Source organism: Micromys minutus (assembly GCF_963924665.1).
Source record: "Micromys minutus genome assembly, chromosome: 1".
NCBI lineage: Eukaryota > Metazoa > Chordata > Mammalia > Rodentia > Muridae > Micromys > Micromys minutus.
In genome coordinates, this window is record NC_137969.1 from 67,101,324 (window position 1) to 67,124,216 (window position 22,893).

The 22,893-nt window shown below is 40.8% G+C and overlaps 1 protein-coding gene and 1 pseudogene across 3 annotated transcripts in view; both read left to right on the top strand.

Annotated features, from left to right (window-relative positions):
* PLD5 (phospholipase D family member 5) overlaps window positions 1-22,893 on the top strand; it is a gene marked incomplete at both ends in the record, with an annotated part of 347,611 nt that overhangs the window by 290,203 nt on the left and 34,515 nt on the right. The window lies entirely within an intron of this gene.
* LOC308424602 (ras-related protein Rab-1B-like) lies at window positions 12,093-12,743 on the top strand (annotated as a pseudogene). Its single transcript has one exon. The product of its transcript is annotated as a ras-related protein Rab-1B-like (transcript).

Here is a 22,893-nt window from a genome sequence, read left to right on the forward strand (position 1 = left end):
GTTGAATTTTGTCAAATGCTTTCTCAGCATCTAGTGAGATGACCATGTGTTTTTTTTTCTTTGAGTTTGTTTATATGGTGGATTATGTTGATGGATTTTCATATATTAAACCATCCCTGCATCCCAGGGATGAAGCCTACTTGATCATGGTGAATGATCATTTTGATGTGTTCTTGGATCCGGTTTGCAAGGATTTTTTTTTTTTTTTTTTTTTTTTTGAGTATTTTTGCATCAATGTTCATAAGTGTGATTGGTCTGAAGTTCTCTTTCCTTGTAGGGTCTTTGTGTGGTTTAGGAATGAGGGTTATTGTGGCCTCAAAAAATGAGTTAGGTGGTGTTCCAACTGACCCTATTTTATGCCTCTGTTGCATGCATGGACATATCTTCCCACAACAGTCATTAATGTAGCTCACAGACTTTACAGCTGGATAAGAGCTGATGACTCTCCCCCTTCCAACCCCACCCAGAAATCCACTGCAACTTTAGGTGTTATGACAACTAATCAGCAGAGAGGAAGTTTCTAGTTAGTAGCAACTTTATGTCTCCTTGTCCTTTGACGAAAGTGTGATGTTTTCAGCTGAAGGGCTTTACTGTCAATTCTGATGGGCTCAGACATTTAGATTTAAGGAAACTACTGGTTTCTTATTTTCTATGGGGCTTCTGCGTGCTCTGGAAAAAAAATAATCTAGAGAGAATTTTGTTCTTAGAGTAATTAAAAAGGGTAGAAAAAACAGGCAAACAGAAATTACCAACTTTTTTTTGAAGAGAGCATGGAACCGACAGTGTAATCAATCACTAAGGGACAAAGAAACCTGACAGAGGGACTTTGCTAGCTAAAGAAGTCACTTCCCCAAAACAACCCTAAGATTCCACCTCACACCAGTCAGAATGGCTAAGATCAAATACTCAGGTGACATCAGATACTGGCGAAGATGTGGAGAAAGAGGAACATTCCTCCATTGTTGGTAGGATTTCAAGCTGGTACTACTTCTCTAGAAAACAATCTGGCAGTTACTCAGAAAATCATATATAGTACTACCTGAGGACCCAGCTATACCACTGCTGGGCATATACCCAGAAGAAGCTCCAACATCTAACAAGAACACATGTTCATAGCAGCCTCATTTATAATAGCCAGAAGCTAGAAAGAACACAGATGTCCTTCAACAAAGCAATGGATACAAAAATTGTGGTACATATACACAATGGAGTACTACTCAGCTTTTAGAAACAATGACTTCATGAAGTTCCTAGGTAAATGATTGGAACTTGAAGCTATCCTGAGTGAGGTAACCCAGTCACAAAAGAACCCTCATGGTGTGTACTCTCTGATAATTGGATACTAGCCCAAAAAGCTGGGAAAACCCAAGAAACCACCCATAGAACTTTTGAAGCTTAAAGAGAAGGAAGGCCAGAAAGTGGATGCCTAGGTCTTTCTTAGAAGGAAGAACAAATCATTTATGGGAGGAAATAAAGGGACAAATAAAGGATCAGGGATTGGAGAAAAGATCATCCAGAGACTGCCTCACCTGGGAATACAGCCCATATGTGCCCAATAAACCCAAGCACTATTGCTGATGCCAAGTAGTGCTTACTGGCAAACACCTGATAGGGATGCCTCCTCAGAGGCTCTGCCAGAGCCATACTGATAGAGAGGAGGATGCTTGTAGCTAACCATTAGACTGAACATGAGGACCCCAGTGATGGAGCTAGAGAAAAAACTGCAAGAGCTGAAAGGGTTTGCAACCCCATGGGAAGAGCAAAATTATCAACTAACCAAACCCACCACAGTTCCCAGGGACTAAAACACCAGTCAATGAGTTCACATGGAAAAGACCCATGGCCCAAGGTACATATGCAGCAGAGGATAGCATTTTCTGACATTAAGGGGAGAAGAGGCCTTTGGAAAGGTGAAGGCTCATTTTCCCAGTGTAGGGGAATGCCAAAATGCTGTGGTAGATAAGGGTGGTTGAGAGAGGGAGCACCTTCATGAAGGCAATGTGAGGGGGAGGAGGAATGGGACTGTGGGAAAGGAATAACATCCGAAATGTAAATGCAGAAAATTTCCAAAAGGGGGGGAGGTCACCTCCCTCTGTAGGTACCAATAATTAAATATAGTTTTCATGGTTTCACAAAAGCAAATTTTTCTCCCAAAAGACCAAAGCACTGAGGAGAATACTTCTTTATCACCAGAAAATTCAAAACCTAATCCCACATTTCTCCATGGACCTCACCAGGTATCAGGAAAGTTACTGTCGAGACACAAATGGAAGCCCTGCCTATCACATGAGTGTGGACTCTCCAGAAGTCTTGTTTATCATGTGTGGGTTCAGAAACAGCAGCTGCAAACACACACACACACACACACACACACACACACTCACACACACACATACACACACCTGGGTCCTTCTCCTTAGACTACTAGGGAGGGGGCAGAAAACTGTGCCCTTAGGGGATTGATAGAAATAAAATGTATGTTGTGGGGATGGAACTCCAAACTTTCCACCTTTTGGAGGTAGGGAAAGAGATACCTGACAATCACAGACCCACAGTTGGAACTAGAGAGGTATGACTGAGAACCGTAGACACAGTAACTGAGAATAAAGCTTCACAGAAAAGTAAGTTCATTTCTACTAAGAGCTAGGAGGGGGTTCTGTGTTAGAAAAGGGGAAACCATGTGGAGAACAGAACTGAGAGCCAGTGCAAAGCAGAGACTGGAATTGCAGAGGAGGAATTGATGTCACCCCATTTGCAAGCCATGCTCACCCCAAAGCAATTAGTGCAGGAAGATGAAGCTCCTGGATGACTCACATTTCCCTCACTCAGTAATTAAGCCCATGTCATCTCCAAGCATAAAAGTAGTTTGTCTCCATCTGTGCTATCTCAGGCAAGACAACCAGCTTTCATGAGAAACAAATGTCTAAGCTATACAGCATACTAGCATATGTTTATGGAGACAGGGCATTCCAACGAATCATAGTCATACATGAAATAGGTATTGTCACAATCAGATTAGAGAATTAAAATCACTATGGCCAATTTATTAATAAGGTTACTAGAAGAAATAATCCCATGCTGGGACACATGGACAATTTTGTTAGAGAGGTGGAATATGTGGAAATTTTAAGCGAATGTGCTAGATCCCCAAAGCAGACAGACAACAAAGAAGTCTGTCAATTAGGCTCATCAGGCTCCTGGATACTTGAGGAAAGAACCAGAGAACTAGACCACTGGGCAGCAGAAACTACTCAAGCGGAAGTGACAAAGAAAAAAACTCTAAAAGGTAAGGGGGGAGAATGGATTCAGACTAGCCAGGGGGCAGAGAGATCTCAGTGGAGCACAAGGAAAGTGTGCGCCTGCCTGCTGGGCTTCATCCAGGGATCCAGGAACCCGTTGGCATCGGGCCCTCTGTTCCCAGCCGATGGCTTCCGGGGTACACAACAGGCACTCAGAACATCTGCCACCAGGAACAGCAGAGATCCAGGGACACAGGCCAGGTACAAGGGAAAGGCAATAACCAATCACAGACAACAAGATGGCAAGAGGAAAGTGAAAGAATGTACCCTAGGGAAACCAAGACAACCTGGTAACACTAGAACCCAGCTCTCCCATCACAACAAACAGCGGAATCACAAACACTACAGAAAAAAAAGACCCAGACACGAAATTCTACCTCAAGAGGATGATAGATATCCTTAAACAAGAAGGGGAGGAAAAGCATAAATAATTAGAAGCTTTTAAAGAAGAAACAAGAAAAACACTCAAAGAACTAGAAGAAAACAGAACCAAAGAGATGAAGGAATGCAAAAAGAAATTTGAAACAGAAATAGACATAATAAAGAAAACACTAAAAGAGACAACCCTAGAGGTAGAAAACCTAAAAAAGAAATCAGGAGTCACAGAAGCAAGCATTTCCAACAGACTAAAAGATATGGAAGAGTGAATCTTGGGGGCCGAAGACAACATTGAAAACATAGACAAAACAGTCAGAGAAGATGCAAAAACCAAAAAGCTCCTAACCCAAAATGTCCTGGACATCCAGGACACAATGAGAAGACCAAACCTAAGGATAATAGGAATGGAAGAGGGTGAATAATATCAACTAAGAGGCACAGTAAATATCTTCAACAAAATCATAGAAGAAAACTTCTCTACCCTTAAGAATGAGATGACCATGAGCATAAAACAACCCTACCGAACTCCAAATAGATTGGATCAGAAAAGAAATTCTTCCTGACACATAATAGTCAAAACACCAAGAGCCCAAAGCAAAGAAAGAATACTAAAAACAGTAAGGGGAAAAGGTCATGTAACATATAAAGGCAGACCAATCAGAATCACACCTGATTTCTCAACAGAGACTATGAAAGCTAGAAGAGCCTGGACAGACATCATGCAGACCCTGAGAGAACACAAGTGCCAGCCCAAGCTGCTATACCCAGCAAAACTATCAATCACCATAGATGGAGAGATGAAGATATCCCAAGACAAAACTAAATTCACACAATATATAACCACAAACCCAGCACTACAACGAATTATAGGTGGAAAACCCAATACAATGAGGGGAACCACCTCATAATAAAAACAAGAAAACTCCTAAGGAAGAAAACCAAAAGAAGAAAGACACACAGGCACAATTCAACCTACTAAGCAACAATAGCAGGAAACAGCAACCACTATTCCTTGATATCCATTAACATAAATGGACTCAACTCCACAATAAAAAGATATAGGCTATCAGACTGGATACATAAACAAAACCCAGCATTTTGCTGCATACAGGAAACTCATCTCAGAGACAAAGACAGACACTATCTCTGAATAAAAGGTTTGGAAAAAACCTTCCAAGCAAATGGCCCCAAGAAGCGAGCTGGAGTGACCATTCTAATATCGAATAAGGTAGATTTTCAACCAAAAGTTATCAAAAAAGAGTAGGAAGGACACTTTTTACTCATTACAGGGGAAATCTGTCAGGAGGAACTCTCAATCCTTAACATATATGCCCCAAATACAAAAGCATCCATTTTCATAAAAGAAACCCTACTAAAGCTCAAAAAATACATTTTGCCCCACACAATAATAGTGGGAGACTTTAATACCCCACTGTCACTAATGGACAGATCATGGAAACAGAAACTGAACAAGGACACCGTAAAACTAACAGAGACTATGGAATTAATAGATATCTATAGAACATATCATCCTAAAACTAAAGAATAAACCTTCTTCTCAGCACCTCACAGCACCCTCTCAAAAATTGACCACATAATTGGACACAAAACGAGCCTCATTCAATACAAGAAGATCAGAATACTCCCATGCATCCTCTCAGATCACCATGGTCTAAGGCTGGTCTTTAATAACAACAAAGACAACAAAAAGCCCATATACACATCGAAACTAAACAATGCTCTATTAAACAATAGCAGGGTCAAAGAAGAAATAAAGCAAGAAATTAGGGATTTTCTAGAATTCAATGAAAATGAAAACATGACATACCCAAACCTATGGGATGAAATTAAAGCAGTACTGAGAGGAAAAGTCATAGCTCTGAGTGCTTCCAAAAAGAAACTGGAGAGAGCATACACTAGCATCCTGACAGCACAGTTGAAAGCTCTAGAACAAAAGGAAGCATATACACCCAAGAGGAGTAGACAGCAAGAACTAATCAAACTTAGGGCAGAAATAGACCAAATAGAAACAAAAAGAACCACTGAAAGAATCAACAAAACCAAGAGCTGGTTCTTTGAGAAAATTACAAGATTGATAAACCCTTGGCCAGAATAACTAGAGGGCAAAGGGAGAATATCCAAATTAACAAAATCAGAAAGGTAAGTGGAGAAATAATGACTGAAACTGGGGAAATTCAAGAAATTATCAGATCCTACTACAAAAGCCTATACTCAACAAAGCTGGAAAATCTGGAGGAAATAGATGAATTCCTAGACAGTTACAAGATACCAAAGTTAAACCAGGAACAACGGTAAACCAGCTAAATAATCCCATAACACCTAAAGAAATAGAAGCAGTCATCAAAAGCCTCTCAACCAAAAAAAAGCCCAGGCCCAGATGGGTTCAGTGCAGAGTTTTATCAGACATTTATTGACGACATAATACCAATACCCTCCAAACTATTCCACAAAATAGAATTTGAGGGAACACTACCTAACCCATTTTTTGAGGCAACAGTAGCCCTCATTCCTAAACCATACAAAGACCCTACAAGGATAGAGAACTTCAGACCAATCTCACTTATGAACATTGATGCAAAAATACTCAACAAAATCCTTGCAAACCGAACCCAAGAACACATCAATATGATCATTCACCATGATCAAGTAGGCTTCATCCCTGGGATGCAAGGAGTGTTTAATATAAGGAAATCCATCAATGTAATCCACCATATAAACTAACTCAAAGAAAAAAACCACATGTTATCTCACTAGATGCTGAGAAAGCTTTTGACAAAATCCAACACCACTTCATGTTAAAAGTCTTGGAAAGAACAGGAATCCAAGGCCCATACCTAAACATAATAAAAGCAATATACAGCAAACCAACAGCCAACATCAAACTTAACAGTGGGAAACTTGAAGTCTCCCACTAAAATTAGGGACTCGATAAGGCTGCCCAGTCTCCCCCTACCTATTCAACATAGTACTGGAAGTCCTCACCGGAGCAATTAGACAACAAAAGGAAATCAAAGGGATACAAATAGGAAAGGAAGAAGTAAAAACATCACTATTTGCAGATGACATGATAGTGTACTTAAGCAACTCCACAGCTTCCACCAGAGAACTCCTACAGCTGATAAACAAGTCCAACAAAGTGGCTGGATATAAAATTAACTCAAACAAATCAGTAGCCTTCCTATATTCAAAGGACAAACATGTGGAGAAAAAAATTAGGGAAAAGATACCCTTCACAATAGTCACAAAAACTATGAAATACCTTGCTGTAACTCTAACTAATCAAGTGAAGGACCTGTATGACAAGAACTTCAAACCTCTAAAGAAGGAAATCGAAAAAGATCTCAGAGAATGGAAAGATCTCCCATGTTCATGGATTGGAAGGATCAACATTTTTAAAATGGCCATCTTACCAAAAGCAATCTACAGATTCAATGCAGTCCCCATCAAAGTTCCAACCCAGTTCTTCACTGAGTTGGACAGAGCAATGTGCAATTTCATCTGGAATAACAAAAGACCTAGAATAGCAAAATCCATCCTCAATAACAAGAAAACATCTGCGGGAATCACTATCCCTGACCTCAAGCTATGTTACAAGGCAATTGTGCTGAAAGCTGCATGGTACTGGTACAGAAATAGGCACATGGATCAATGGAATAGAATAGAAAATCCAGAAATGTGCCCTCAGGTATATGGTCACCTGATTTTTGACAAAGGAGCAGTAAACATTCAATGGAAAAAGGATAGCCTATTCAACAAATGGTGTTGGTCCAACTGGCACTCAGCATGCAGAAAAATGAAAATAGACCTTTTCTTATCTCCTTTTACAAAGCTCAAGTGTAAGTGGATCAAAGATCTCCACATTAAACCGGATACACTGAAACTATTAGTTGAGAAAGTAGGGAAAACCATAGAACTCATAGGCACAGGAGAAAATTTCCTGAACACAACACCAATGGCTCAAGCTCTAAGGTCAAAGATTAACAAATTGGACTTAGTGAGATTGCTAAGTTTCTGTAAGGCTAAAGACACTGTCAAGATAACAAAATGGCAGCCAACAGAGTGGGAAAAGATCTTTACCAACACCACATCAGATAGAGGCCTAATATCCAAGGTATACAAAGAACTCAAAAAGCTAGACACCAGAGAATTAAACAACCCTATTAAAAACTGGGGTACAGACTTAAACAAAATATTCTCAATCGAGGAATATCGAATGGCTGAGAAACATCTAAGGAAGTGCTCAACATCCTTAGCCATCAGGAAAATGCAAATCAAAACAACCCTGAGATTCCACCTCATACCAGTCAGATTGGCCAAGATCCAAAACTCAGATGGCAACAGATGCTGGTGAGGATGTGGAGAAAGAGGAACACTTCTCCACTGCTGGTGGGGTTGTAAACTGGTACAACCACTCTGGAAATCAGTATGGCAGTTCCTCAGAAAAATGGACATAGTACTACCTGAAGACCCAGTTATTCCACTTCTGGGCATTTACCCCAGAGACGCTCCAACACATAACAAAGTTACATGCACCACAATGTTCATTGCAGCTCTATTTATAATAGCCTGAAGCTGGAAAGAACCCAGATGTCCTTCAGTAGATGAGTGGATACAAAAATTGTGGTACATTTACACAATGGAGTACTACTCAGCTATCAGAAACAATGACTTAGCAAAATTCTTAAGAAAATGGATTCATCTAGAGAATATCATCCTGAGTGAGATAACCCAGTCACAAAAGAACAGACATAATATGCAGTCACTGATAATAGGATACTAACCCCAGAAAGCTCTGAACATCCCAGAAACAACTCACAGACTGTGTGAAGCTCAACAACAACAACAAAAAAAGATTATATTTTAATTAAAATAGAACTGTATCACATCCCCCTTTCCTCTGTACAGCCCTTCCTAGTCTCTCTCTTCTATCCCCTCAAATTAATAGCCTCTTTTCCTATATTATTGTTACATATACACATATGTGTGTGTGTGTGTGTGTATGTACCCACAAATACTTAATTACAACCTTAAAAAAATGTATCCGAAATAAATTTAAAAAATAATAAAACAAAAGCTAAGGGGATCGGAGTCCAAAATCAGAATCATGTCAAAGACTGGACCTTATGTTGAGTTATGAGAAAGAGAAGTGAAAACAGACAGAACTAAAAGGCTTCCCAAATTGACCTATGTGGGGAATCATGCCTCCAGGAAGGGAAGTGAGACCACAGGGGCACTAGCAATGCAAAGGGCAGTGTCCATTCACTTCTCTGTGGGATGGAGATAAAGAAGGCTTATGTAAACAGGAAGAAGACCCTTAACACATCTATGAGAATGACTTTAACAATTTAGATGAAGTAGAGAGTCTTGAAAGTCACTAGCCATCAAAGTCCAATTAAGAAAAATATAAATGACCAGAATACCATTACTTTGTCTTCTAAAGAAATTGAAAGGGAGATAAATAATTCATATCACAAAAATGCCAGCCCCAGATGGCTTCACCTGAATATTCTATTAAATATTTAAGGATGAAACAGAAGCAATTTTGCATAAACTCTTCCACAGCATGAAAGAAGAAAGGACCAGCTTCTTTCATGATAGCAGCACCTCCCAAATACCAGAATTAGTCAGATATATGATCAGGAAGACCGATTATCAAGAAGACCAGTTATCCACACATGTGAAGATCTGACAACTCACAAGTAGATCAAGTGCAACAATATATTAAAAGATATTACACTGAGATCAAGTAGCATTGATCCCAGAAATGTAAAGTCCCTTTAGCATTTAAAATCAGAATAATATATCTGAATGTTTAACAGGCATTATAAAATTATCATCTCAAGGGGTATAAATAATACATTTTAAAGAGATTTCAATTGCTGTGTGCATATGTCCATGGTGTATGTGATGTGCACACCACAGTGTGTGTGTGGAAGCCAGATGACTACTATATGGGGTCTGTTCTCTCTTATATTTCTATAGCTTTTAGAGATTGAACTGCTCAGTATGTTTGCTGGCAAGTGTCCTTACATACTGAGCCACCTCAATAGCCCCAGACAAGAACTTGGACAGCATTCAGTAGCTATTCACAACACTATTAAAAAGTAGAACTAAAAGACCAGTGTGTTGATCTACCAAAAATCCACAGTGAGTATCATGTTCAGTGAAGAAAAACAAGACGCTTCCCCACTGAGGTCAGCAACCAGGCAAAGATTTCTTTTTTTTTTAAATTATGTAATATATTTATTTTTTAAAATAAAGCTTTCTTTTATTATTAAATAATTTATGTATTTACATTTTAAATATTATACCTTTTCCCAGTCCCTCACTGTCCCATCCTCCTTTCCCCTGCTTATATGAGGATGTTTCCCCTCCCACCCACCCACTCCTACCTCAATAACCTAGCATTCCCCTATGCTGAGGAAACAAGCCTTCACAGAAACAAAGGCTGCTCCACCTATTGATGCCAGACAATGCCATCCTCTGCTACATATGCAATTGGGGCCATGGATTTCCCCATGTGTACTCTTTGGTCGGTGATTTAGTCCCTGGGAGCTCTGGGAGGTCTGGTTGGTTGATAGTGTTGTTCTTCCTATGAGGTTGCAAACCCCTTTAGCTCCTTCAGTCCTTTTTCTAACTTCTCCATTGGGGTCTCCATGCTCTGTCTGATAGTTAGCTTCAAGCATCTTAATCTGTATGAGAAAGGCTCTGGCAAAGTCTCTCAGGAGACATCCATATCAGACACTTGTCAGCAAGCATTTCTTGGCATAAGCAATACTGACTGGGTTTGGTGACTACATATGGGATGGATCCCCAGGTGGAGCAGTCTCTGGATGGCCTTTCCTTCAGTCTCCATTCCACTCTTTGTTCCTATATTTCTTCCTGTGAGTATTGGACTAAAGTATTCACATTTTGGTTTCTTGAGCTTCATATGGCCTGTGAATTGTATCTTGAGTATTTCGAGCTTTTGGGCTAATATCCACTTATCAGTGAGTGCATAACATGTGTGTTCTTTCATGTCTGGGTTACCTCACTCAAGATGATATTTTCTGATTCCATCCATTTGTCTAAGAATTTCATAAAGTCATTGTTTCTAATAGCTGAGTAGTACTTCATTGTGTAAACGTACATCTTCTGTATCCATTTCTCTGCTGAAGGACATCTGGGTTCTTTCCAGCTTCTGGTTATTATAAATAAGGCTGCTATGAACACAGTGGAACATGTGTTCTTTTTATATGTTGGAGCATCTTTTGAGCATATGCTCAGGAATGATATAGCTGGGTCCTCAAGTAACACTATGTCCAATTTCCTGACATACCCAGTGCAGCGAGGCAAGGAAAAGAAACAAAAAGCACATGGTTGGAAAGATGAGATAAAACTCTATGCAAAATAGGGGTATCTCTATGTGGAGGGTTGGGAAGAAGGTACAAAACAGTTACTACGTATACATTTAGAATTTCTATAATAAGGTCAACATATAGATATAGCATTTCTACAAAGAAAAACAAAACTTTTAAAACTTTATTTTAAATAACTTTCAAATAAAAAACATTATGCAGTAAGACCCACCAGATCCAAAGTTTATACATCTCAATGGACTTCTATTCAGTTACAACAGACATTCTGAAGCCATGCAAACTCACCTTTGATTATATTCTTTACTATCAATTGTATTTTATACACTTATCCACTACAAAGAATCCAAAAATAACAACAACATAACAAAAAAAAAAAAAGCAGTTTTATGTCCTCTCTGTGACTACAGGTCCATTGTCTAGAATTCATCCTTATCATTTAATATGACTCTCTCTTGTTCTCCCTTCTACAGGTCACTGTACCCACATGTATAGTTGTGTGTGTGTACATGTATATGTGTACATATATACATATATACATATATGTGTTACAATAGACTATGATCTGCATATGAAGAACATGTGGTTTATTTCCTTCTGAGGCTATATAACCTTGCTTAATGTTGTATGTCAAGTTCATGCAAATTTCACGGTTTCACATTTCTTTGGAGCTGAATAGTATTTCATTTTAGATTTTACAGATGCACTATGTGGGGATTTGAATGAAAATGATGCTCATAGGCACTATTTCAAAGGACTGGGACTTGTGACCTTGTTGGAGGAAATGTGTCTCCAGGGGATGGGCTTTGAGGTTTTAAATGATCAATCCAGGGTCAGTGTCTCTTTCTCTTCTGGCGACCTGCCAATATAAAATATATAACTCTCAGTTCTTTCTCCAGCACTATGTCTGGCCTGCACACCACCAAGCTTCCCACCATGATGATATGGACCAAACCTCTAAACCTAAAAGCCAGCCCCAATTAAATATTTTCCCTTATAATAGTTGCTATGGGGAGCAGAGCCGACTGGGAGTGACCAAGCGAGCCACCGCTGCCACCATGAACCCCGAGTATGACTACCTGTTTAAGCTGCTTTTGATTGGTGACTCGGGTGTGGGCAAGTCATGCCTGCTCCTGCGGTTTGCTGATGACACATACACAGAGAGCTACATCAGCACCATTGGGGTGCACTTCAAGATTTGAACCATTGAGCTGGATGGCAAAACCATCAAACTGCAGATTTGGGACACAGCTGGTCAGGAACGGTTCAGGACCATCACTTCCAGCTACTATGGGGGGGGGGGGTCATGGCATCATTGTGGTTCACGTCACTGACCAGGAATCCTATGCTAACGTGAATCCTACACTACACTACGCAGTGAAACATATCTCTGCAGGACATAGAGCGCAATGCTAGTGAGACTGTCAATAAACTCCTGGTAGGCAACAAGAGTGACCTCACCACCAAGAAGGTCACAGATAATACCACAGCCAAGGAATTTGCAGACTCTCTGGGTGTCCCCTTCCTGGAGATAAGTGCCAAGAATGCCACCAATGTTGAGCAGGTATTCATGACAATGGCTGCAGAGATCAAAAAGAGAATGGGGCCAGGAGCAGCTTCTGGGGGTGAATGGCCCAACCTGAAGATTGACAGCACTCCTGTGAAGCCTGCTAGTGGTGGCTGCTGCTAGGAGGGGCACTTTGGAGAGGGGCACCTTCACCAGATGATGCCCCTGGAGGGGGCAGGAAGTGCCTCCCTCTCCTAAGGCATTTGAGTTTGTAGCTTTGGGGTATCCTAGGCTCCCCATCTTCCACTAGCCCATCTGCCTTCTGCTCTGAGTCCCAGTCCTGTCAGGGCCCCCATGGAGGACATGCAGAGCCTGTGTCTGGGGTGGTCATAGGGACTGCTCTGCTGCTGCTTCTAGGTACCTTGAAAAGATGCGCACCATGCACCTTTCTTTGGAATGAGGGCTCCGCTGTCTGTCACTCACCCCTATGTATGCTGCACTGGGTTTCTATTTTTCTTTCTTCCCAATAGCGAGGGCCTCCCTGCCTCTGCTGCCCCTGGGGTGCAGACAGTAGCCAGGGGATCCAGGGCCTTAGATCCAGGGTCCTTCATTGGACCTCAGGACAGGTGACAGGGCTGCAAGAGCCCAACAGCCACCCTTTCCTCATCTCTGCCTCACTCCCACACACAGCTTGAGCCGTCCAGCTGCAGTTAGGTCTTGAGCACATCTAGGGTAGGTGGGCGGATGGCTGTGCTGGGCCTGTGTCTCAAGCCGGAGGGAGCCTGCTCCTGCCTCCCCCTGCCTTGCCAGAGCCAGGCCTGTGTGGTGCCTGCCCACGGAGCCCCTTTGTCGCTGAGGAAAGTGGAGGCGGAGGGCCCACCTTGCCAAAGGCCGGGTACCAGCCTTAACCCTCACTCTGCCAGCACCACCTCCCCTTTCCAAAGCAGCACATCTGGCCTGTTCTTCCTCCATTCCTCAGAGCCTGACAGGGCCAGATCTACTTCTCTGGGAAATGTGGGTGCAACTTGGGGTTGTGGACTCTTCCCCCTCCAACTCAGAATCCTGGCCCCCACCCTCTGGCACAGCTTCCTGTAGAAAACCTTGGTCTTTACCTAAGAAGCCATGCCCTTTGTGCTGTCTCTTGCCAGTCTTACCCTACAACCTGCCCTCCCCTTCAGTGTGTATTCAAGTCCCTGGGCTGCCCCTCTGGGAGGGAGCCTCTTCTCCCAGGTTCCCCTCTGGTGTCATGTCAGGCATTTTGCAAGGAAAAGTCACTTGGGGGAAGATGGAAAGGGATGAAAAAAATAAATTTCCACTGGCCCTTGGATAAGCCAAGGGTTTTTGCAAGAAAATAAAAATAAAAATAAAAAATAAAAAATAAATAGTTGCTATGTTCATAGTGTTTCTTCCTAGCAATATAAAAAAACAATAACTAAGATATATCAATTTTTAATGATCCATTTATCTACTTTTTAAAAGATTTATGTACTTTACTTATATGAGTACACTGTATCTATCTTCAGACACACCAGAAGAAGGTATCAGATCCATTACAGATGGTTGTAAGCCACCACTGAATGCTGGGAATTGAACTCAGACCTCTGAAAGAGCAGTCAGTGCTCTTAACCACTGAGCCATCTCTCCAGCCCCCATTTATTTATTAATAGACAATTAAGGTTGGTTTCATTTCTTTGCTATATGAAAAGAACAGCAATAGAATGGGGTGCAGATATTTCTGCAGTAGATTTTGGAGCTCTCTGGGTATGTTTTTTTTTTTTTTATATATTCAATGTCTCTGTATAAAGATAACAATGGAGAGATGGCTCAGCTGTTAAGAACACTGACTGCTCTCCCAAAGGTCCTAAGTTCAATTCCCAGCAACCACACGGTGACTCACAACCATCTGTAATGAGATTACCTGCCCTCTTCTGGTATGTCTGAAGACAGCTACAGTGTACTCACATAAAATAAATAAATATATCTTTTAAAAAGATAACAATGTTCTATATAATAGCAAAACCAATTATAAATTAAAATATATCATTTAAAATAGCACCAAGACTATAAAACATTTAAGAACAAATCTCATGAACCATGCTGATAGTAAAAAGCCTCAATCAAATAATGCTTAGATGTACCTTTAAATAAAGGGGGTGGGGCTAGAGAGATGGCTTAGCAGTTAAAAATACTCTTGCAGAAAACCTGGGTTCTTATATTTTTGGTTGTGAGCCTAGCCTTTAACAGCTGAGCCATCTCTTCAGCCCCACATGTTGGCTTACAACCATTCATAACTCTAGTTCCAAGGGATTTGGCACTCTCTTCTGACCTCTATGGGTACCAGGCACACATATGGTACACAGACATACATACAGTCAAAACTCTCATATACATAAAATTAAATTTAAAATGTTAGTGGAGATGTTGGGGAGACTGCTCAGTAGTTGAAATACTAGCCATTCAGTCAAGAAGATTAAAGTTTAGATCCCCAGAACCTATGTAAATGCCCAATGGGTCAGGCAGCCTACCTGTAACTTTCACCTTGGAAGGTAGAGACAATGGGTCCCCAGACCAAGGAACTTAATGATCAGCAGCTCTGGATTTAAGTGAGAGACCCTGCCTCAAAGAATTAGGTAAAAGAATGATTGAAGAAGCACTTTGATGTCAACACTGGGTCTTCACACACACACACACACATACATACATACTCTCATACATGTACATACATTCATAAGTACACATGCCTACACATATGTGAACATGAAAACATACATGTATACATGCAGTGCATACTAAAAAAAGAAATGCATTGAATGGAGAAACAGGCTTCAGGGTTGTAGCTGCAGTGTCACTCTGACGTCGCTTGTCCCCAGTCTAAGCTGCAGCTTTAATACATTTCAAATCTAAATCTAACCATGACTGTCCTAGAAACTGGCAGTTGTGTTCTCAAATGTATTTAGAAAATCCAGAACATGAGAATAGCTAAAACATCTTTGAGACAGAGCAATAGCAGAAGGCTCATAGAACTTGATTTTCTGATCTACATTAAGCTAGCATGCCCAGACAGTGTAATACTACCTAAACAATGAGCACATAGATGAATAAGACAGAACAGAGAGTTCAAAAATAGGCCTATGAACAGTCTAATACTGCTGTAGAAACTGGGTGTCTGTGGGCTGGGAAGGTGGCTTGGTGGTTCCGAGCTCTTGTTGTTCTTTCATGGCCAGAGTTTGGTTCCTAGCACCTACTTTGATGGATTGCAATTCCTTGTAATGCCAATTCCCTGCGATTCATCGCCCTCTTCTGGCTTCCACAGGCACTGCAACCACATGCATAGTCCATAACCCTACCCTGTACTGCCAAACACACACATAGAATTTTAAAAATATTCTTAATTGGATGTACATAAACAAACTTAAGATAGATTCAGACTTCATACTTTATTTAAAACAACAACACAAATGGGTTGTAGGCCTAAATACAAGGACTAAGACTATAAAAAAAATCCCAGAGGAAAACATAGAAATATTATAGCTAGATGATATGGAAATTTCTCTTAAAATATACAAACCAGTATCTATCTATAAAGAAAAACTGGCTAAATTGGAATTGATTAAAATCAAGAGCATTTGATGTAATCTGCTTTTGAGATAAAAACACAAACATATACCCCTAAAGAGTTTGTTTCCAGAGTATGCCAGAGTCTTGCCATGAATGAAACCCCTAAAATTCATTAAGAAAAGAAATAATTTATTTTTAAAATGTGAAAACTATGTGGACAGCCACTTCCTGCATGGAAGGTGAGGAGCTCACATAATATACCTTCAGTTACCACAGAAATGTAAACTATGGTCACAGTGCAGCACCACTATATGGCCATTAAAAAATATGAGACTTAAAGGAACACCTAAAATAAAATAAAACATAAAGTTAAAAAACATCAAACATCAAACACCAGGTCATCGAGCAACTCAAACTAATGTATGGCTTACAAAGTGAAAACTGACACTTTGGTATTTTGTATAAAGTTAAGCTCATATTTTCTAATATGATTCAACAGCCTCAGTGCAAATGAGACTAAAACACAATATCCTTACCTCATCCTTCAAAATATGTATGAGAATGTGTGTAGCATCTTTGCTTGAAATCCCACAAAATTACACAACTAGAGACTAAACTGTGGAATGCCACATACAATGAAATACTATTCAGTAGGTAGAGAGGGAGGGGGAAAGAGACAGACAGAGAGAGAGAGAGAGAGAGAGAGAGAGAGAGAGAGAGAGAGAGAGACATTAGAGGGCTGGGAGAGAGGCCGGGAAGAAGGGAGAGGAAGAGACAGAGAGACAGAGTTCAAGAGAATAAACTGTTACTATCAGCATGAATAGCTCTCAATGCCTCATGCTAACTTGAAGTAACCATGTTCTAAGGATCATGTGCTCTGTCAACCATCATTATAGCATGCTTACAAATATAAAGCTCAGGGAACATAAAAACATATGAATGGTTAACCATGGCTGGGGTCTAAGGAGGGATGAGTAGAAGGTTCCCGTGGCAGCGCCATTTTGTTTCTTGATACTTGTAGTGGTTTCATGGGTAAGGTGAATTTTATAATATATAAATTGTACCACAATACAAATGGAAAATAATTTTCTTAAAGCTCATGGTTTTATAATAGTATTGGTTTTTTAAAAGAATGTCACTTGGAGGTGAAGGGACAACTTGGCAGTTAAAAACAGCACTTGCTGCTCTTTCAGGGGACCAAGTTTGGTTCCTAGCACCCACATCACAGCTCATAGAAATTTGTGAGTCTAGTTTCAAGGGATTTAATGCCCTCTTCCGATCTCTGATAGCACCAGCTTCGCACACGGTACATATATATGCATCCAGACTAACAAATACATAAAACAAAAATAAATATTTTTTCAAAAATAAACACTGTCATTAAAGTGAATAATTTTCATATATCAGCAGTCTGGTGGTACAAAGCACTCTGGTAGCTCCAAATATTCCTCAACACGTAAGCACAGAGGTTTCACGGGGTCCTGGGTCCTGTGGAGGTTTAGCAAATATTCATGTTATGTGTTTACTCTAGCGTCCAAAGCCACTAGAGTTCTGACTCAGAACACAGACAACACTCTAGACTCTGTGGTCCTACAGACTGGAGCCTACCACTCACCAGACACCCTCTGCTTCAACCTCTGCTCCTGACCTTTCTGTTCCCTTCGGGGTACATCTTCCCATTTGTCTTTTGAAACTTTAGCTATAGTTTTAAGATCATTTTAGATCCCCCCCCCCCACTGTCACACATCCCCTTCATTGAGTTTGTAGCTATTTCAACCCTAGAGCATGATGGGAAAGCCTGTGAATGCTCTCCTTAAAGTCACATAGGTGTACACTTCAATGCTGAGCCACACACTTGGTCCAGGGCTTGTAAATCCACCCTAAGCGGATAGAATTTTCCTACATCAAATCCTTCAGACCAATGGCGGTATCTTCTTTACAAATTCTTAGCCAATTCTCTTTTGCCTCACTATTCTTTGGGCGTGCTTTTTTTCTTCTCTACTTACCGTCACCGAGGGCTTCACACATCCAGCCACCCCTTGTGCATCCACTTACACATCAGGGATGTCAACTTATCCTATGTGCCTAACTCGGGGCCTCACATTTCTGAGATGCCAAATTTTTAACTGTTGAATTGAATTGATTTACAAACCCTGAACACCATGCTATGAGCTGATTAAGCAGTTGACAGCTCTCTATGCAAATGTCATTACTAATAAGATTAGGGAAATTATTTCGTTGTTACATATGACAACACACCTTTCAGGTCATGTTTGATTGCCAAACTGTTTCCTTTGATATAACTGTCCTTAGGCCTTTGTTCATTTGAATTATTGATGACAGCCATGTCTTAGTAATTCCCAACCACATAAAGAGTGGAATAATACAACTTTCATTATCAGTCCAAACAAGTCATTTGAAATCACAGACAGAGCATCTGCCATCTCCTTCCGAGGCATCCAACAGGCACTGTCTTCATTGACTCTTTCCCTGGTATCTGGTCTTTCTGGGGTTGCAAAGTGTTTTCGAAGATGTTCTCAGACTAGGCCCAAGGTTCTGGATTCTGTTACTCTCCCAGCCATGCTAGAACTGGACACACTCTATATGATAGTTCTAACATTTCAGAATTTTGCGTGTTCAAACCTTGTTAGGCTGGCTGATAGACAATGCTCAAACCTTTCCTTCTATTGGATTTTTAATACATTCCTATCATGTACATTTATTTGCTAATGTACTTCTCAGTAAGGAGCCTCCAAGACCCAGATCTTATTGTCTGAATTAAAGACAATGTTGGTCCTATTCGTGGGGAATCACTGTCACATTATTTGCTGTTTTCTGCAAGCTTTCCTACTCCTGTTTGTCCCTTTCATAGCTTTTGACAGCCACTGTCAGCAGCCTCTGAATTGTCTGCCTCCTGGCTCCTTGTGAGATGGATCCACCCTGACCCTTAAGAGGATTCCATCTTGGGAGCTGCGAAATTGATGCTGTGAACTTTGTAACTGCGAAGTTGCTACAAGATAAGATTCTGGGATTTTGGTTTCTTGAGAGTTTTGGTACTTTCTCCAACATTGCTGTCTCAAGATAAAGAGATGGCCACTGCAGGACAACTGGGGCTCCACAGGGTCACAGACTGTTGCCACAATCTCACTTGGCCCTACTTTGACTGCTTTAGGGACAAGCATCTAGGATCACACAAGGATAAAGTCCACAACAATTGTGTTTTCATAGTCCATTCTGAGGTTTCTTTCTAAGGGTACAACTTCAGTTCATTCGGCACAGCCATATCCACTGGAAATGGCGAGTCACGAATCCAGCACAGCTGTTGGACACAGCTCCGACAAAGCTGACCTGAATGCTGTGATCACCCTCATTCTGTCCCTCAGTTTCAGGTTCTAGTGTTGCATTCTTTGGTGACTTTCTGCATTATGACTCATTTTATGTCTTTTCCTGAGAAAATTATGTCTGAATCTTTTTAGGAAAGTCCTGAACTCACTATCCCTTCTGCTTTTAGGGGAAAAAAAAAAAAAAAAAAAAAAAAAAAAAAAAAAAAAACTTTCTGTGGCCTTATTTTGGGAAGCCTTTGTTGTACACTGGAGATCACAACAAGCAGACAAGCACAAAGAATCTAGGAATTTCTAAAAGAGGCTATCTTAGGGGAAGACACCCAGGAATCTTTTGGGGGTGTCTTCCCCTAAGCAGACTGAAACAGTATAATTGGAACAGGGTAACCTTAGAGATAGTTGACAAACTTCGACCTGCCAGGATTCATATTCAGACAGGTAAAAGCTTCAAGGCCTCTTTTTACAATATGTGTAGAGGTTTCTGAAAATTGAATTTATAGATGGGGCATCATTTGGAGTACACCCCAGATAAATAAAACCCAGTAAATAAGATAGATTAACTAAAATAATCGTTTTCTACTTAATAACATAGATGCTGAAAGGATATCAGAGGAGTTATTAGCATTTGCTATTCCTAAAAGACTGGTTAAAATATTTTCTATTACTCTGAAGCACTTTAAAACTGCAAATACTGCCTGCCTAAAGGCAGGCTGTCATACAGTAAATGTGTTTGCTTTGGTGGAGACATTCTTTAGATCCTCTGAATTGGAGATATCGGGATGGTAATAATAATAAAATTTGTCCCATTTTATTTACTTTCTAATTGTGACTGAACTTGTAACCCTGGACATGTAATGAAAAAAAATCAAAGGCACATCTGGAAACAAAGTGAAATAATCTGCCCTTCTTGGATAATCGTTGGTCTGCTCTTGTTCTGCAGAACCTGTTTAAAGAAAGAAGCAAAATGATTGCTAGTCAGTCAGAGCTGCAAGATTCCCCTGACCACCTTGCCTGACTCATCTCAGGAACTGTGTCAACTGCCGGGGCTGCTCCCTGGCATTTATTAATCAGTACTGGAACCTGCTAGTCAATGCTCCATTCAGAGCACCGTGTGGGAAGTGGAAAAAAATACTAAGAAAGAAAATGGAAGTTGATTGGGATGTTCATACCTAATTCAAATTTGTGAGAGTGACCGCAAGAGAGAGAATGTAGCTGAGCGTGTTGGACACGAAGGCTCTGGGACTTTTAAGTTGCCAAAAATACTACCCAAATTCAGGAGCTCTATGGCATCTTTTAATGCCTCTACAAATCAGAAAATGGTGGACTTTGTTATTGGTAAGGTCAAAATGGAAGGTGCGGTTTAAACATGCTGTGGTCAAACCTGGGCCTCCTTCCACTTCCCTAGCATTGACTTCCCCAAAGTTAAAGGACTGTGCCATCCTTAAATCTGTGGGTCATTGTATAAGATCTCATTTCTGTGCAGGCCCAAGGCTAAGCTGGTGGAGTAGGGAAAATCAGGGAGCTGCAGGCTGAACTCATCACTAGTCTTACTAGAGGGCCTCACTCTGTCTGCCATAGGAAGAGGAGAGAAAGTAGAAGTTATAGCTCTCAATACTTCCAAATAAGTGGAAGCTCTTACTCTTTGGACAAAAGCAAGCCTTGGGCAAGGTGGGCTAGCTGGGAGAGGAGAACATGGGTGTGGAAGTCTGGATAGAGACACTGATGACCAGGTTACCGAGGCAGACTGTAGGTGGGGATTCAATCATGATTCACCATTATATATTTTAGACAACCTTATTAGCTGTTTTTATGTGAATGGCTCATCCTGCTATAATCTGTAGCCTCTTTCCCTCAATTTCCCCTAGGAAGCTTCCCTGGCTATTTTGTGTATCAGCTTGCAATAGTGATTGTCTGAAATGTGGAAAATATCTAATCAGGTGAATTTCCCACTTGAAACTAGAAAAGAGAGAGAAGGGCAATCTGAATCAGGCCACAGCAGGGCTCAGAGAGTTCTCTGTGATTTCCATACACAAGTGCAGCAGGTCACTGGGTATCTGACAGCCATTTACTGAAGAGTGTGGATACGATGGAAGGAACCAGCTATTAACCAGCCAGTGTGGTCAGTTCTGATTCCTGAGTGCTTAGGAAGATGATGAATCAGGGAGAAGAGAAGCTGAATCAGGATAGGGAGAGAAAGATGATTGCAAATACTCATTCTATTTCAAGACTTCAACCTGCACACACACACACATACACACACACACACATACACACACACACACACACACATGAATAGGTGGATACATACTGTGGAGGCTTAGGGAGAGTCTTAGGCAGTTGATAAATCTGTATGGAGAGGTATAAGACATGGTCTTGATGGAGGAAGTATGTCACTGGGGCAGGCTCTGAGAGCTAAAAGTCTCACCCTGTACCCAGTTTGCTTTCCACTTCCCCCTCAGAGTTACAGATCTGAGCTCTCAGTTCTATTCACCATGTCTGCATGATGTCACAGTTTCCTCACTGTGAGAGTGATAGACTCTTATCACTGTGGAATCACAAGCCCAGATAAGCCCTTTCTTATATAAGCTGCCTTGGTCATGGTGTTTTACCACAGCAATAGAAATGTAATACACACACACACACACACACACACACACACACACACACACACACACACACACATAGTTATGTATATGTATATATGTATAAATAGTCAAGATATGTGTTCTATTTCTTAAATTGAAATACAATTACATAATTTCCCCTCCATCTCATTTCTCCAATTCTTCCCATATCTCTCCCCTGCTCCTTTTCAAGTTATTTCATTATTAGCGGTATGTGTGACAGGTGTGTGTGTGTGTGTGTGTGTGTGTGTGTGTGTGTATACACTAAGTCCCTTTAGTGCTGTTTGTATGATAATTTTTCAGACCCCTTGGGATCAGATAACTATTTGGGGTGCTCCTTTCTGGTAAAAGCTAATTCTTTCCCTCTCAGCAGTTTTTAATTACCTGCAACTCTTCATCAGGGGTTAGGATCCTCGAGATCCCTTCCCATCTATATTGCCCTGTCAACTGTCCAGGTCTCATTTAAGTGACCATACTGTTGAGATTTTATGGGTGTAGCTCTCTTGCTGTCCACAGAAGAATCAATCCTACAGAAGACTTCCTGGCTCTCTGCCTTTTTCAGTCTTACCAGCTCCTCTTTCGAAGTGTTCCCCAAACCTTAGAAATAAGGAACGTGTTGTGGATGTATGACTGGTGCTGGACACCCCGTGGTCAGTGGTTCTTTGGATTTTGACTAGTTATGGTTTTCTATGGTAGTTTCCATCTGCAAAGAGAAGCTACATTGTTGAGGGATGAAGGGTATACTTGTCAGTGGGTGTAGGATAAGGATTTACAATACAGTTGGGAATTATACCAGGAAGTGACTGTAAG